This window comes from Nicotiana sylvestris, chromosome 6 (genome assembly GCF_000393655.2).
Source record: "Nicotiana sylvestris chromosome 6, ASM39365v2, whole genome shotgun sequence".
NCBI classification, from domain to species: Eukaryota; Viridiplantae; Streptophyta; class Magnoliopsida; order Solanales; family Solanaceae; genus Nicotiana; species Nicotiana sylvestris.
The window spans coordinates 212,235,598-212,253,030 of NC_091062.1; the positions used below are offsets into that span (position 1 = coordinate 212,235,598).

The following is a 17,433-nucleotide window of genomic DNA, read 5'->3' on the forward strand; positions in this document are numbered from 1 at the left end:
AAAAACTTAGAAAGAGCCGATACTTACCCAACATTAGTAACCGAGCTTACAATCCCCACCATAAGAAGAGATTGTAACTGGAAGGATAGTCTCCGAATGTCAATTCCTTCCCCAAATCAAAGAATTTCCTCTTTTAGAAATGGGTATTCTTCTGTTTACACTTACCCCTTCACTTTAGGTTTTAATCCTCCGATTGACCCAGTTATTCTCGATTTTTGTCGTTTCTTTACAATTTGTTTGGCCCAAATTGGTCCATTGGTGTGGAGAACAGTGGCTTGTTTGAGATATTTATCATCCAAGGCCAATGTCAATTTCACCTTTTCTCATCTCATTCATCTATACCATCCTAACTTAATACGCCATGGGGTTTTCACCTTAACTGCAAGGAGCAAAAAAGTTTTGGTAAATCCTGAGGATGATAAAGATAGTGGATGGTATATCTGTTACGTTGTTGTCCGTACAGTGGACTTGATTGGTGAAACAAATATTCCCTTCCCTGAGAAGTGGAATTTTGAACGTAGGTTTCCTTTTATTTACCGTACCTACTTTTGAGAATTTCAAAAGAATGTTGTTTTTAACCTCGTCCCTTCTTGGTTTTTTGTAGCAACCATGGGAGATGTGGAACCTATTCCCAACTTTCGTGGTTGGGTAGACTCACTTTTGAAGATTGCTACTAGGGAGCAGAGAACTTGGAAATCAATTTCTTCTTTACATGGCTGGAAAGTCAAAACACATGGTATCCCCCCTTTTTTATGAAATTTGTTTGTTTTACATGTTAAGCACTTTTTTCTCAACTTTAATCATGTATATCCATCCTTTAATCAGGATTTGGCATTAGAGGAATGACGGCTGAAGTAGCTATGACCATTCGCATGTCTGCGAATGCTGCTATGGATTTAGATAAGGCTCGAGCCTTGCAGCCTAAAAGGAAAGCTACAAAGGAAAGTTCTGAAGAAGAAGAGGAGGTTACCTCCCTAATTACTAGGCCAAGGGCCAGGAGATGAATAATCATTGATAATGAAATTGAAAACACTCTTGCTCGTACCTCCGCCACCGAGCCTGTTTTGATTCAATCTGATGAGGACGCCGAACCAAGAGATAATAATGAGTCAATTCAACACCTTTTTGACAGTGGTTTCGGGAGTGGCGAGCTCGGACCTGTTTTTGATGAAGCTCTTCTTTCCTCATTTGTTCCTATTTCCTCCATTCCTCTGCCAGCCGTAAGTATTTCTTTACCAGTTTTGACGACTTCCGTTCTTTTTCCAATTTCTACCGCTCCTATATCCGTTCCCTTGGCTGCTTCAACCGCACCTGCTTCCGCTCCGGTGTTGGTTTCTACATCTTTTCCTTCCATTCCTTCCACTGCTCCTCTTCCCTCTGTTCATCATACAGAGACAGGTTCTAGCAGCGGAAATATGACAATGAGAAGTGTTACTTTGGAGGTTCCTGCCAATCATAGCCTCTTGAGGAAGACCGACAGAGCCGATGTTTGGATCGAACCTCTAATTGGAGATATCGAGAAGAAGAAGACGGAGAGCCATAGCTGCTTAACTTTGATGAATGACGTAGTTCATTCTACTTTGAAGGTATTTCTACCAACAAGTTTTTTTTTAATTATCTTCAATCTCTCATTTCCATGACTTACCTCTATAGGCTAACTTTATTAGTACGGAATTAATGAGAAGAATTTCCCTACTGGAAAGAAAAGCTCGTGAGTCTGAAAAGGCTGTCCACGAGGCCGAGGAAATAGCTAGGGGAGCCCAGCTTGAAGCAACCAATTGGAAGGAGCAGTTCGAGAATGCTCAAGGGACCATAGAGGAGTTGCAAGAAGATAAAAATCTCCTGGAGCAGCAAAACCGTGGTTTAACTTCTGAACTGGCAACTGTCAAAGCCTCTTCAAGCCAATTGAAAAGAGACAAAGAGCTTTTGGAATGCTCTTTGTCAGAACAATTATCCAGGGCTAGTGAAGAAGTTAGAGAGCTGAAGGCACTTTTGGCTAGGAAGGAAGAATATGCAGGAGAGTTAGTGCAAAGCTTGACTCAAGCTCAGGCTGACTTACAGAGTTCTTCTGACGAGATTCATGCCTTGAAGAGTTCTCATGCTTCTCTTGAAGCTTCCCTTGATTCTCATTTAGCTGAATATCAAATTTTAGAAAACGATCTTGCTATGTGGGAAAAGGAATATGGACTTCTAGAGGAAAATTTTAATAAAGAAGTGAGTTGGGCTTTCCTGAATTCTCGTCGTGATGCTTTGACGGAAGCTGCTCAAGAAGGTTTTGACTTGCAGTCTGAACTGGCCAAAGTCATAGATACCATCGAGAAAAGCCAACAGTCTACTGATACTCCTTCTCCTGCACTTGAAGTTCCTGTAACAGAAGAACTTTTAAATGAGGAAGTGAATACTACAGCAATTGGGATTACAATTCCTGCTTCAACTGAAAATGTTGCTATTCCAGCTTCAGAGGGTGAAACTTCTATGACCCAGTCTGTGGCTGCTGAAACCGTTCCTGTTGCTGCTTCTTCAGAAGTTGCCACCGTGCCTGTGGCTGAAAGTGAAATTAATATTGCAACTTCTGATGTGCTAACCCCTTCAATTGGATGATGGTTTTATCCCTTAGTTTTTAAGGGATTTTTTGGTGAAAGTCCCCAGTTATCATAATGGGGCACTTGTATAAACTTTTATTGACTAAGTTTCTACTTAGTCTTTTTAATTATATTAAGAAGTTTTGTTAGTACTTCAATGTGTTCTATTCTTGCCTTTTCCTTACTTATTTAGGACTTATAGAATAGTTTAGCATTTTTATCCTTTGAAAATGCTTTATGATTCTTCTCATGACTTATTAACATGAGGCTTATAAAAGAGGGCCCTTTTATTTTATCGACACTTAATGAAGAAGACGTCTCAACTTCATAATGGTGTTATAATACGATGAAAGTAATAGGAAAACACACGTTTTGTATGAAACAACTTTGGCAAGTTTTCATTCATAAACTTTTAACAAGTGTTTGACTGTTACATGTATTACAATACATCTACAACTTTTCTCGTAACTGTTTTTCTTGTAACAGATTTGTAAATAACATAAATAAACAAGGTTTTTCTTCATAACCTGTTTCAGTACATAGTCATGACCCTATCTTTACATGTTAAGAAGGGTTTGAGAGGTGACTTTGTTTATGAGTTTGAGAGATGACTCTGTTGTTCTCATGAATGCTGAAGACTTCGTAACTTTTTCTCAACACTTGCTTCTTTGTGGCCGATTTTTGTTCGATACTCGTATCTGTTTCTCTACACATATCTGTGTATAATATGTAGTCCCCCAAGTGTTTGAGCGGTGAAGTATGAAGCCTCGAGCACTTGTTTATTTCTTTTACTTTGGCCCTTTTCCTGAAACAGAAAGATATACGGGACTCGACGGTGCGATTATAGATGAAGACTGCCTAACTCGTGTGTATTTCCATCAGATTAATTGTAACCCTGGGCTAGGAATTTAAGAATACTCCATTTTGCCTTGCAGGTTGTGACTCATCATTTGGCACGAGTTAGGATATTTTGCCTAGCATCTAAAATCGTTAGTAAAATATTAATAAACCAAGAGAGAAATTTTAACATGATGATACCTGACCGTAGGTACTTTCTTAAAAGTAATATCTTTTTAAGTGGACAACATTCCAATGTGAGGGTAAAACTTTACCATCCATTGTTTCCAACTGGTATGCTCCTTTTCCCGCAATGCCACGGACTTTGTATGGTCCTTCCCATGTTGGACTTAGCTTTCCTGAGTTAGCAGCTTTTGCAGATTGGAACACCTTTTTAAGCACGAAGTCCCCAATTTTGAAAAATCTGAGGCGTGCTTTCCTATTGTAATATCGTTCTATTACTTGCTTTTGTGCTGCCATCCTTATCAAAGCAGCTTCTCTTCTTCCTTCAAGTAAATCTAGGCTAACCCGCATCTCTTCATTATTGGATTCCTCCGTTGCCTGATCGTACCGTGTGCTTGGCTCACCTATTTCAACTGGAATTAAGGCTTCCGTACCATAAACCATCGAAAATGGTGTTTCTCCAGTGCCTGTTTTGGTCGTTGTACGATAAGCCCATAGTACTCCAGGTAACACCTCAGGCCAATTACCTTTTGAATCTTGTAACCTCTTTTTCAAGTTATTGATAATAACTTTGTTAGTTGATTCTGCTTGTCCATTCCCCACTGGATGATATGGCGTAGACGTTATTCTTTTGATCTGCCAACTTCGAAGAAATTCTGTAACTTGTGCTCCAATGAATTGTGGTCCATTGTCACACACGATATCCTTTGGTACTCCAAAGCGGCATATTATATTTCGCCATATGAAGTCTTTAACTTCTTTTTCTCGTACCTGTTTAAATGCCCCTGCTTCTACCCATTTAGTGAAATAATCTGTAAGTACAAGTAGAAATTTTACCTGACCTTTTGCTTGTGGAAGTGGACCTACGATATCCATTCCCCATTTCATAAAGGGCCAAGGGGCTAAAACAGGATGTAGTAACTCAGCTGGTCTGTGCATATTATTGCCGTACCTTTGACATTTATCACATTTGGACACGAAACTGGTTGCCTCTTCTTCCATCTTAGGCCAATAATATCCTGTGCGAATTAACGTTCTTACCAGTGACCGTCCTCCTGCGTGATTCCCACAATGTCCTTCATGTACTTCTCTCATGACATATTCGGTTTGAGAGGGACCGAGACACCTTGCTAGTGGTCCGCCGAACATCTTTCGATAAAGATTACCTTGATATAAACAATATCGTGCAGCTTTTTTGCGAAGCGCGTAAGCCTTTCCTTTGTCATTAGGCACGGTTCCGTGCTGTAAAAAGGCAACAATTTCATTTCTCCAATCCCATGTTAGATGATTAAAATTTACCTCGTTTTTATCAGGTTCAAGAACGGAATGAAATAGATGTATGACTGAAGCATCTGTATTGTTTGCCACGTCTGCTGCGGATGCAAGGTTTGCTAAAGCATCTGCCTCTACATTCTCATCTCTTGGGATCTGCACTACTTTCCAAGTTTGGAATTGCTTTATTAACTCCCGTACCTTTGCGAGGTATTCTTGCATTCGTGACTCTCTGGCTGTATAAGTCCCCAGCATCTGATTAACCACGAGTTGAGAATCACTCTTGATTATAATCTGTGTTATGCCGAGTTCTCGTGCCAATTCTAAACCTGCAATTACAGCTTCATACTCTGCTTCATTGTTAGTTATAGAATGACATTTTATAGCCTGTCTAATGGTCTCACCCGCAGGTGGTACGAGGACTTTCCTAAGCCTGCCCCTTTTACATTAGATGAATCGTCAGTGTATAAAACCCAAGTCCCCGGGTTCGCACCATTAAAAACTAATAATTCTTTTTCTGCTTCTAAATGCATCCCCTGGCTAAAATTAGCCACGAAATCAGCTAGTACTTGAGACTTTATAGCGGTCCTGAGTTGATAAATAACTTCATATTCACTTAGTTCTATAGCTCATTTTGCTAATCTTCCTGAAAGTTCGTGTTTATGCAAAATATTTTGAAGCGGAAAAGCAGTAACTACAACAATGGGATGATATTGAAAATAAGGTCTTAACTTTCTAGATGCCATGATCAAAGCTAATGCTAATTTTTCTAGCTGTGGGTATCGTGTCTCAGCTTCCAATAAGGACTTACTTACGTAATAAATAGGAGATTATTTACCTTGGTCCTCGCGGACTAAAATAGCACTTACTGCGACTTCAGATACGGCCAGATAAATGAGAAGTTTTTCCCCTACCTTCGGTTTTGCCAACAACGGTGGTTTTGACAAATAAGCTTTCAAATTTCTAAGGGCTTGCTGACAATCTTCATTCCATTCAAAATGATCTTGCTTTTTAAGTGCAGAGAAAAACTTAAAACACCTTTCTGAGGATTTGGAAATAAATCTCCCCAAAGCTGCAATTCTTCCCGTTAATCGTTGTACTTCCTTTTTATTAGTAAGGATATCCGGGATTTCTTCTATTGCTTTGATCTGAGAAGGATTCACTTCAATACCACGGTTAGAAACAAGAAAACCCAAAAACTTACCTGATGCAACTCCAAATGCACATTTTTCTGGGTTGAGTTTCATATTAAATTTTCGCAAAATTTCAAAAGTAATAGATAGATGAGAAATATGATCATGAGATTGCTGGGTTTTGACGAGCATATCGTCTATATATACCTCCATTGTTTTCCCTAAATGTTCTTGGAACATTTTGGTGACCAACCTTTGATAGGTTGCCCCAGCATTTTTGAGACCAAAGGGCATTACTTTATAACAATAAGTCCCCCTGTCTGTGATGAAAGAAGTTTTTTCTTCATCACCAGGATCCATTTTGATTTGATTATATCCTGAGTATGCATCTAAAAAACTTAAAAGTTCATGACCTGCGGTCGCATCAATTAGTTGGTCTATATGCGGTAAGGGAAAGGAATCTTTTGGACAGGCTTTATTTAAATCAGTATAATCTACACAAACACGCCACTTACCATTTTTCTTGGGTACAACCACCGTGTTAGCTAACCAAGTAGGATATTTTACCTCACGGATTGATCCGATTTTTAATAATTTTTGGACTTCATCCTGAATCACCTGGTTCTTGAAAGCACCTTGTTTCCGTTTCTTTTGCTTTATTGGTGTGAAAGAAGGGTCCTCGTTGAGTTTGTGAGTCATCACATTTGGTGGTATCCCTGTCATATCAGCGTGGGACCAAGCAAAGCAATCTAAGTTAGCTTTTAAAAATTCGATTATCATACCTCGCATGTTCGTGTTTAAATTAGCCCCGATATAAACCTTCCGTTCAGGCTGTTGATCAAATAACATCACTGCATCAAGCTCTTCAATCGTCGTTTTGATGCTTTCATTCTCTTCAGGTTCTTGAATTGTGTCAGGCCTTGAGTCCAAATCTGTTTTCTCTTGTTCAGTTGAAGTTTGATCTTTTTTACCTTCAACTGTTTCCTGTAATTGCTATTTTGCTTTATTTACGGCGCTCGTACTTGTTACAGCATTGACACTTCTAGCCATCTGCTGATCCCCACGAATTTGACAAATTCCCCATGGTGATGGGAATTTAATAACCTGATGCAGGGTTGATGGGATAGCATCCATATCGTGTATCCATGGTCTTCCCATGATCATATTGTAGGCCATTTCCATATCAACTACCTGAAATTTAGTTTCCTTCACAACACCCATAGCAAAAGTTGTTAGTATTACCTCACCTTTTGTTACTACACTTGAATTGTCGAAGCCTGACAAGGTGTGCGCCTTGGGTAACATTTTGTCTTCAGCTTGCATTTCCCGCAGTACCCTTAGTAATATAATATTTACAGAACTTCCTGGATCAATCAAAACTCGTTTTACATTAGTATCATGTACAAGTAAAGATATTACCAGTGCATCATTATGTGTAGTTGTCACTCCTTCGGTATCTGCGTCATTGAACGAAATGCTTTCATTTTCAAGGACCTGCCGCACCCGTTTCCCGTGTGTAATCATTACCTTAGAAATCTTGTTGGAAGCTGTGTAGGTTACGCCATGAATATCTTCTCCCCCGCTTATGACATTCACTGTCCTCTTGGGTGAAGGAGGTTGTGGTGGTTCTTGTCTGTTTTTCATATAAGCTTATTTTCCTTTCTCACTAAATAACTCAGTGAGGTATCCTTGCTTCAATAAATGATCTACTTCACTCTGCAGGAATCTGCATTCTGAAGTTTTGTGCCCGTGATCGTTGTGAAATTCGCACCAATGATCCGGATTGCGTCTACTTGGATTTGACCGCATCTCTTTCGGCCACCGTACCTTATCTCCCATACTTCTTAAAACATCCACGAGCTCGGAGGTAGAGACATTAAAATTATATCCACCGAATTGTGCCTTTAAACTCCGGTCATCATCACGTGATTCTTGTCTGTTCCGATCATTCCTGAACTTTGAAGAAGAGCCAGAATCCCGGTTCCTTGACTTTTGATCGTATTGCTGGCTATCTTGTTTCGATCGTGGGTCCTTTCCTGCGGGTCCCATATATGGATCGTATCTGTTTTTACCTGATCTTTTTTCGGTTTCTGACCTTCGGGTACCGCCCCTTTCTTCATGATGGAGCTTAGGTACGGTATCTTCTTCGATTCGCAGCTTCGTGCTATACCTGTTGTAAACATCATTCCATGTGGTTGCAGGAAATTCTCGAAGACTTTCTTTGAGTCGTCTCGTGGCTTCAGAACTTTTGTCATTTAAATTACTTGCAAAAGCTATAGCAGCCCAATTGTCTGGCACACGAGGTAGAGTCATTCTTTCACGTTGGAATCTATCAATGAAGTTTCTAAGCAATTCCGAATCCCCTTGTTTGATTTTGAAAATATCTTCCATCCTTTTCTCAACCTTTTGTGCTCCCGAATGTGCTTTAATAAAAGAATCTGCAAGCTCAGCAAAAGAATTAATAGAATTTTCAGATAAAAGAGAATACCAGGTTAATGCACCCTTGGTGAGTGTTTCTCCAAATTTCTTGACCAATACTGATTCAATTTCTTGTTTGGTCAAGTCGTTGCCTTTTACGCCGGTTGTAAATGCAGTCACGTGGTCACGTGGGTCTGTAGTACCATCATATTTCGGGATGTCAGGCATTTTGAACTTTTTCGGAATTGGAAGGGGAGCAGCACTAGGCTTCCATGGTTGTTGTGAGTATTTGTCCATGTCTACTCCTTTTATTACAGGCGGAACTCCAGGGATTTGTTCAATACGCTCATTTTGTTCCTTAAGCTGTTTCTGCAAGGTTAGTACTAAATTTTGCAAATACGAATTATTTAAATTACCTGGTCCCCCTTCTTGTGGTTCACTGGGGGTTGCTCCGTTTCCAGAATTATCAAGACCAGAACGGGGGTTCTCCAATGTATTATTATTAGGAGTTGGTGTAGGTGGCGCAGCAGGCAATCGACTAACAAGTGCCTGAAGAGCTTTGCCGACCTTGTGCATCGATTAGCTTTTGCAAAGCTTCAGTTGTAACTCCTTCAAAATGTTCAGATTGCTCTTGTTGATCAGCACGGGATTCAGTAACAGGAGTGCCTTCACGAGATTGACGTGGTGAATTTAAAGGAGAGGGAACCACGATATCTTGATTTTGATGTATTTGATTCTCATGGTTTCCCAATGTGTTGTTACTGTTGTTGTCGGCGTTATTGTTTGACATGGTGACGATAATAGATAAGATATAGCTTAAAAGGAAAGATTATCAGATTCCCGGTAACGGAACCAATTTGTTTAACCAAAAATCTGAGTCTTTGGTCAAAGCTAAAAAGAAATTCGGGTTACTGATAATCAGGAGACAAAAATAAAATACTTTTGAGAACGATGGTAAAGAAGCAAATAGATGTGTATTTCAATAAATTCTCAATAGTATTCCGTGTCCTTACAAATGATGATACTTCTTCCTTTTATAGATAATTCTAGGTAAAGGAATGAAGCCTCAGCTTTAATGATATAATCATGAGTAATAAATGACATTAAATAAGCCGTTATACAATCATTCCTATTAAATACCAATTTTGTAACGTATCAACGTTTAATAATGAATTTGGACTCCTTTCTGTCATCTGATCCTTGCTTTCAATGCCTTCTAATCCGTTGGCTGTAAATAATTTAAATTGGTACGAGACTCGTATCTATACGTCGTCTCGTGCCTATTTAAATTCTTCTTCCCGTGGCTGTCTCCATCCGTGCCTCTTAGTCAATTGCTGCTCTTTGACCATTTAACTAATCCACGTGTCATGCCACATCATCTTTAATATAAATTCAATTTTTTCCCAATACATATACCTCAATAGAGCAACAAATAGATCTGGGGTGTGGGGGCGGGGGGAATCAGGGCAGTAGAGTAAGAAGAAGCGTACGGGGGAGGGGAACAAAAAAGGGAGGGAGTGTTGTTGGGGGGAGGGGGCAGTGGAGAAGAAGAAGAAGAAGAAGAAGCGTACAGGGGGAACAAAAAAGGGAGGGAGTGTTGTTGGGGGGAGGGGGCAGTGGAGAAGAAGAAGAAGATGAAGCGGTTGCGGGGGAGGGGAACGAAAAGGGAGGGGGATGTTGTTGTGGGGTTGTGGGGTTGGGGGGGGGGGTCGGGGAGTGGGGAAGAAGAAGAAGGCGTACATGAGGGGTTTAATATTGTTGTTTGTCTCTTTTGTTTTTTTCTTTTTCTTTTTACTTATTTATTTTTTATTCTTATTTTAATAATTTTTTCTTTTTATTTTAATTATTTCTGGTTCAAAATGTTAATATTCACGCTCATTATTCGCGTGAATTACACTCATTTTGTCCAGCTCAACCATTATTTTACCACATGTGCTTGGTCAACGAGAGGGGTTTAAAATATAGATTTTGAATAAGTTAAAGTGTCTAGATGAAAAAAGTAAAGTAGGAGGACCGACTTGACAATGTGACACAAGTATAGGTGCCAATTAGGCCATTCTGCCTTAAATCAATATAGTGAAAGATATATTACTCCTTTTGTCCCTTCCAATTTATGTGATGCAGTTTGATTGAGTGCGAAGTTTAAGAAAAAAATGCTTTTGAAATTTGTGATCTAATAAAACTATAGATATTAGCTATAAATTATCTCATGATAAATTGGAAAGCCTAAAGTCAAGAAAGATATAAATTCATTTTTTTATTTTTTATTTTTTCAATTATTTTATTATTTTTATTTTAAAAAAAACGTGCCCTCTATTTGATTTGGAAAGTGCAAAAACTAAGATCCTCCCAAAAAGTCACGAAAGAACATATATAAAAAATGGGTGATTTTTGTACAAAACAACACTTAATTTCTCATAAAATGATGTTGTAAGAGAATGCTTCATGCTGTAGTCTTAAAGCATAGACTTGCTGACTTGTACATGGAGCTCAACAAAAACCCTAATTTTCACTTGTAGTTCTACAAAAACCCTAATCCGTCAACTCCTCAAGAGAAACTTCACATTACCTATGCCCAATAGATAAATATATTTATATATATGAGTTTCCATTTGTACGTAAATCTTATATTATAGGAGTATAGGTTTTTTACACCACTAAGTTAAATTACAACAAGAGCCACAATTATATCTCAGTCTCGAAAAAATTGTGGTCGTCTATATAAATTTTCACTGATCATAATTCTTCATTTAATTAAATTAAATTTAGACCAACATTATGCAGAAATCAGAATAAAAATAAAAATAAAGAATACTTGGAATTCTCGATAGTTTCTAGCTACTAGCAGAAAGTTTGTAATACCAATATCAGGTAAATTACTCTACTATACTCCCTCCGGTCTACAATAAGTGACCAATTTGCTTTTGACATACCAATAAGAAAATACTAAATTCTATACAAAAATACCTAGTATAACTAAATTACCCTTAATTAAATATTTAATATGAGGAGTAAGAAAACTTTTTAGGGATATGTACATAAGGGTACTTTTGTAAAAACAAATTGAATTCTTTCTTTATTATATAAATGGATGTGAGCACGTGATTTTTGCCCTATGAGAACTACTCCAAAAAATTCAAAATGAAATGGTTTTGTGTTGTTTGTGATTTATTTGTATTTTGTCTGTGCATGTTTATTTCTACTTTAATTAAGAAAAATAAAAAAATATGTGTTGCATGTGCATTTAGGATTTAATTTTACAATTTAGGAATTAATTAAACAATCAAGTTTGTTTTACAAAATGGAAAAATTACAAAAATATGTACTTTGCATTTTTTTGCATTTAAGGTCCGAATTGTGTGATTTTATCTTTATTGATGTTTAATTTCGTGTGACAGTTATTATTAAGAGTTAATATTTTTAGTTAATTGTCGATTTTATAATTTAATTAGGATTTTTAAGAAAAAGGAAAATTGAAAAGGAAAAGAGAATAAGAAGAGGGAAATTCGATTGGGCCAATTTGGCCAAGCCCAAATCCAAAAAAACCAGCCCATACCCACCCCAAATCTAGTCCACCTGCGACCAGTCCAGAACGACATCGTTTGGGCATTGTGAATCTGGACCGCCAATCTCATACGATCAAACGGTCCAGTCCGTCTTCAGATATATCCAAACGACGTTGTATCTGGCCAATAAATCCAAGCCATTGATTTGTTTTGATCTAACGGTCCCAGGCTTCCCCCATAACCCGGTCCATTTCAACCCAGGTCGACCCAGTCTCGATGCATGACCAAACGTCACCATTTCCTTTAAGTGAATTGATCCAGGCCGTTGATCGTGCTTGATCCAACGACCAGGATTAAACCACCCCTCCGTATATAAGTCCAACCTCTCACCTCGAACCCCCCCAAACCAGACCCCCCATGTTCAGTCGTCTCTCTCAGAGACGACCCCTCAAAACCCTAGCCGCCCTGAAACCCCTTCGCCTGAAAGCCGGCGGCAACAACGCCGCCGGTCACCAAATTAACACCCCTAAGCCATCTGACCACCCTCGTTATAGATCCGCTAACCGTTTGCCTCGAATCAACCTCTAGCTTCTCGAATCTTCAATCGAAGATTCGAGCAGAACCTAAACCTACCCCAACCAGTCCCAAACTCATACCGGACATTTCCTTGACCTCCCTCATCACCAAACCACCGTTGGTTTGGTTCGAATCAGACCAGAACCGTTCGAACCCCAAATCGAACCCCCAAGAACCCTAGAAAACCAAAGGTTGAAATCTGTCCAAATTAAAGGAAGTTGGGTGTCCAGTGGACCTTAGTCGAAGCATTCTCAATTGAGAACACTCGATTAAGGTCTGTTCGACCTCAATTAAAGGCCCGAGTCAGAGTCCAAGTCAGGGTCGTCCAGTTTCTGAGTTTTGAGGTATTTCTTCTGTTTCCCTGTTTGTTTTTCATGTTTCGTTGTTTGTTTGTTTGTTAAGATGAGTTCAAATTCGTCTTTTATCGATTACTCTTTTCTTTCTCCAATCAGACCTTTTATTTGGTCCAATTTTATCATTGCTTCTGTTTGTTGTGGATTGTTATATGTTATAATTTGTGTAATCGATTGAATAAGTGTCGTCGATTAGTCCGGTATGCTTGAGTGTTAGTTTAACACGATAGTAGTTTAATTTTGGTTTTGATTTCATAGCTCATTCCTGTCTGTTTCCCCTCCTGCTTCGTTTGTGTTCTAAATTTTGTGTTAAAATGAGCTCGTTGGTATATTTGAACTTAGAACTGAGCCTGTTGGTATATTCAGTTCATTGAACTGGATTTATTGGTCATTTGTTATCCTGAATTTGTCAATCCCCTTAAGGCTCTTTTGGCTGTTTCTTCTTTTGTATTCCAATCTGATTAAGGCATATGCTCGTCTAGTTGATTTCAGTTCATCTGGTGCTGAGCTAAATAGGATTGGTTCCCCAATATAGTTAGTTCAATATGTGCTGCCCTGACTCTTAGTCTTCATTTTGGTGCCATTTGATTTGATATCCTGAATTACTAACTAATTTGAATTGGTTATAGCTATTGTAGTTTGTTGGATTCAGCTTAGTTAGTTGGTAGGTTTGAATAGGTTAGAGTTGAAAGGTTCAATGCAGAGTGAAAGGGATTGGGTAGGACAGTAATTTCAGGGACTTTAGGAGGGTATTTTGAGATTTAAAAGGTTTGAAAATGGCTTAAGATGAATGGGCTGACAGTAGGATACTAAAGTACCATTAAACTAATGCAATTGTTTAGTGTTAATGGGGAACAAAACATAATGGTATGAAAGGCTTAAAGGGGATTGATTAAAATATGTTGCCCATACATGTTTGAACAATTAAATAAAGGGAAGGATAAGGGATAATGGGAAAAATATACTCTAGTGGGGGACAAGTGAATTAAAAGGAGAACAAAACATGTAGTAGTGGGGAGAAATACTTTCCTAATTAGCTAAGTGCTCCTTAGAGCTGGAAGGGGGCTGAGGTTTGGTTATAAATAGGGTCATTCAAAACAGAAAAGGGGCTGGTTTTTGGGAGAAGAAAAATCAGTTCTCTTTCAGTTTTTCAAGAGAGTCTAGGCTGGATTTTGACATCAGAAATTCAGAGTTTAAGAGTGAAATACAAGCTGAGTTTTTACCCTAAAGAATTCAATAGGTTGAGAGCTAAATACTGAAAAAGTGAGGTCTTCTTTACTACTGAAAATCAGGATCAGTTTGTTACTGTTTAATTGAGGTTCTGAGTGTCTTTATTTGAGAATCTGAAGAACATAAATAAGAAAATCTCCTCTCCTGTCTCATTTCTGAATACATTCTGTTCCTGTCTGTGAATTGCTTGGTATTTTCTGGTTTCACTCCTGGGTTTTTGGACTGCTTGTGCTGGGTGTTATTTCTGCTGTGTGTTCTGGGCTGAACTGGTTGTGTTCGTGGCTGTTTGAACTCCAAATTTGGTGTTGCTGTATTGTATACTACTGCTGCTGTTGACCTACCTTTCATCTTCTTCTTCTGCTATTCTCGATTCCAGGTACACTACTTTGAATCATCTTAGTGTATGCTCGTTGAAGCTGAAATGAAATGGCTAGAGGATTTATTGTTCAAACTATAGAATGCTTGTATGCTATTTGATATTAGTTATGTGTTTCCTGTTACATGAATAATAGACGACTGTATAATTAGGACTATTTATAAGTTGTTTGGGTTGTTTGATTCCGGGACTGTTTGGACTTTGGAATGTGATTATGTAATAGTCATATGGGTTTAGTTTTGTCTTTGTAGTATAATTGTTGAAATTAGAAGCAAGCTGCAAGCTGAAACAGGAAAGTGTTTTTTTTGGAATTCATTAATTTTACTTGTACTAATAAAATTGAGCTGAAATCAGTAAGTATGGTTTAGATGTAGTTCTTGATTAAAAGTGCATTCGTTATTCATATTTTGTTAAGAATCAAACTTGTATCTATGGATTCTTATAAAATTATCTTTTATATATTTTATAATGCGTATATCTATGTAAGTTTTAGACAATGTTGTCATTGGTGAGTGTTGTAGTTTAGACAAGTAATATGTTTTAGTTGTAATAATAATGTTATGGTACATGTTTTCAATCTGATAGTAATAGGCCATTGTCAATAGTTAAAACGAGATTGAAAATTAATGGTAATGTGTTATTAAGCTAATAATTGTAATCATTGTTAATTAGTTAACCGATCAGGAAAGTTATGCTTGGATTTGGAGATGAAAGTCGGTTGTCCCACGGGTAGGCCTCGGAGGCCCGATGCGGATTAATTATAAGTTTCTTTCTTAAATGGGGAAGTGGCTCTTAAAACAAATTAATTAGGACCTTTTTTTTTTTTTTTACTTTAGAGACAATAAAAAATAGCAAAATTATAGTTGCTTTAGGCTTACCCTTTTAAAAATAAGTGAGGCGTGCCTCGCCGAATAAATTACAAATTGCGGGGCCCTCAACGGACAGTTATTTCAAATGCTTAGATTTCGAGACAGGCCGCATAGCGAACTTTACGGCTTTTCTCAAAATAACAACGCGTTACTATCTTTAGGCGCGTATTTAATAATGTTATCTTGCTAAACTCGGGTGCACATTTATGTGACCCAAATTCAAATCTCAACGAAGTCGAATGTGTCGCGAATCACGGGTACATTGATTGTGACGTGGTTCGAGATGCATTTCCACGGCGTTGCAAATTCCATTAAAAATAATGAATGAGACGAGCCTCGACAAACAAAAGTACACAAGCTACGGGGCCCTCTATACGTGTTGGTAAAATTACTTAGATTTCGGATGGGCCGTTTAGCAAAATTTCATCGCTTTACCCAAAATAATAATATACTAGTCGCTTTAGGCGCGCCTTTAATAACATTACTTCCCTAAACTCGAGTGCACATTTATGCGACCCAAATTCAAATCTCAGCGATGTTAAAACGTGTCCAAAATCATGGGTGCATTGATGTAACGTGGTTCAAAACGTGTTTCAATAACATTGCAATTCTCTTTTAAAATAATAATAATAATAAAAGCGGTAAAAAGTTAAAATTTGCACATAGGTTCAACATATATTAAAATCAGATAAATAAGCCGAATATGACAGTTGAGCGACCGTGCTAGAACCACGGAACTCGGGAATGCCTAACACCTTCTCCCGGGTTAACAGAATTCCTTATCCCGATTTTTGGTTCGCGGGCTGTAATACAGAGTCAATATTCTCCTCGATTCGGGATTCAACCGGTGACTTGGGACACCATAAATCTCCCAAGTGGCGACTCTGAATTAAATAAAAAATCCCGTTTCGATTGTCCTTTAATTGAAAAAACTCCCCTAATCCCTCCGCGCCCCTGCGGGCGCGGGTAAAAAGGAGGTGTGACAATGGACACTTATTTTGAACCAAAATAAAAAAAAAAATTGGTCACTTATTGTGGACCGGAGGGAGTATTTATATTAGCTGAGTGTTGTTTGTTTAATAATTAAAAAAAAAAACACAGGAGATTTAAATTTAGTAGAAGAAGGGGACATATTAGTAAAGTTGAAACCAAGTAACACGCTTTGCAATTTTTGGTGAAATTTTGGTCTGCAATAAACCAAAACCACAACACCACGTCTGGTTTATATCTGGAAAAAAGCCATTTCAATGTCATTTTCTTGGCCAGCTATTTCTTCACTTTAATTTTAAGTGATAGTTAAAACATTAGGGTAGGCATATACAAAGAAAGAATGGCATATAAATATTAGGGTTTTTTTTCTGAGTATTACTAGTGTTGTAATTCCAAGACTATAACAAAGTCTTAATTATTGGAATTTGTGAGAGCTTTCCGAAAGGTTTTGAAGTCGCCGGAAAATAGCAATATTTTCCATTGAAGCCAATCAGGTCTGTTTATGTTGGTATTTTACATAGCATAAAAAAGAGGAATATTTAGTAAGAAAAAATAATGAAAAATTCCTTTATATAGTTTCACTTTAATTCTTCCATGCATTATATTTTGCAGCGTGTGAAAAATGTTTTTCTCTCAGTTCATTATGGCAAATTAATTTGAGTTACGTATGGAAATGATTCAAGCTTTAGATCTGCAAACTTAGCTCAAAGAATAATTGTTTTTTGTTACTTGAAAGATATTCATTTTTCATTCTTTGAATTCTATCATTTTTATCGATCAAGAGCTTAATTTCTCCATACCATTTTGCTTATTTCTTGTCCTTGAGACATGCATATCTTGTGTACCTATGTTGACACAAGATTGTTCTTGTATGCATCTTTTCTTGTATAAGGAGTTTCATCTGGAGAAAAAGAATGAAAAAACATTTTATATATACTCCAATTACATTTGGAGCTTCTCCAAGAAATATATATATATATATATTTCAACACTAATGGCTGATATTTCTTACTACTACATCCAACATGGAGGTAATTGGTATGTGCAGTGGGATGGGGTGGAAAGGCGTGGGATAGGGTTGGGTGGGTGGGTGTGGGGGTGTGAGGTG

At 37.9% G+C, this 17,433-nt stretch overlaps 1 long non-coding RNA gene across 1 annotated transcript; it reads left to right on the top strand.

Annotated features, from left to right (window-relative positions):
- Positions 1 to 482: 482 nt before the first annotated feature.
- On the top strand, positions 483 to 884 carry LOC138870118 (uncharacterized). The gene is made up of 3 exons (XR_011400354.1): positions 483 to 517; positions 605 to 736; positions 826 to 884. It is a non-coding gene; the product is annotated as an uncharacterized lncRNA (long non-coding RNA).
- Positions 885 to 17,433: the final 16,549 nt, after the last annotated feature.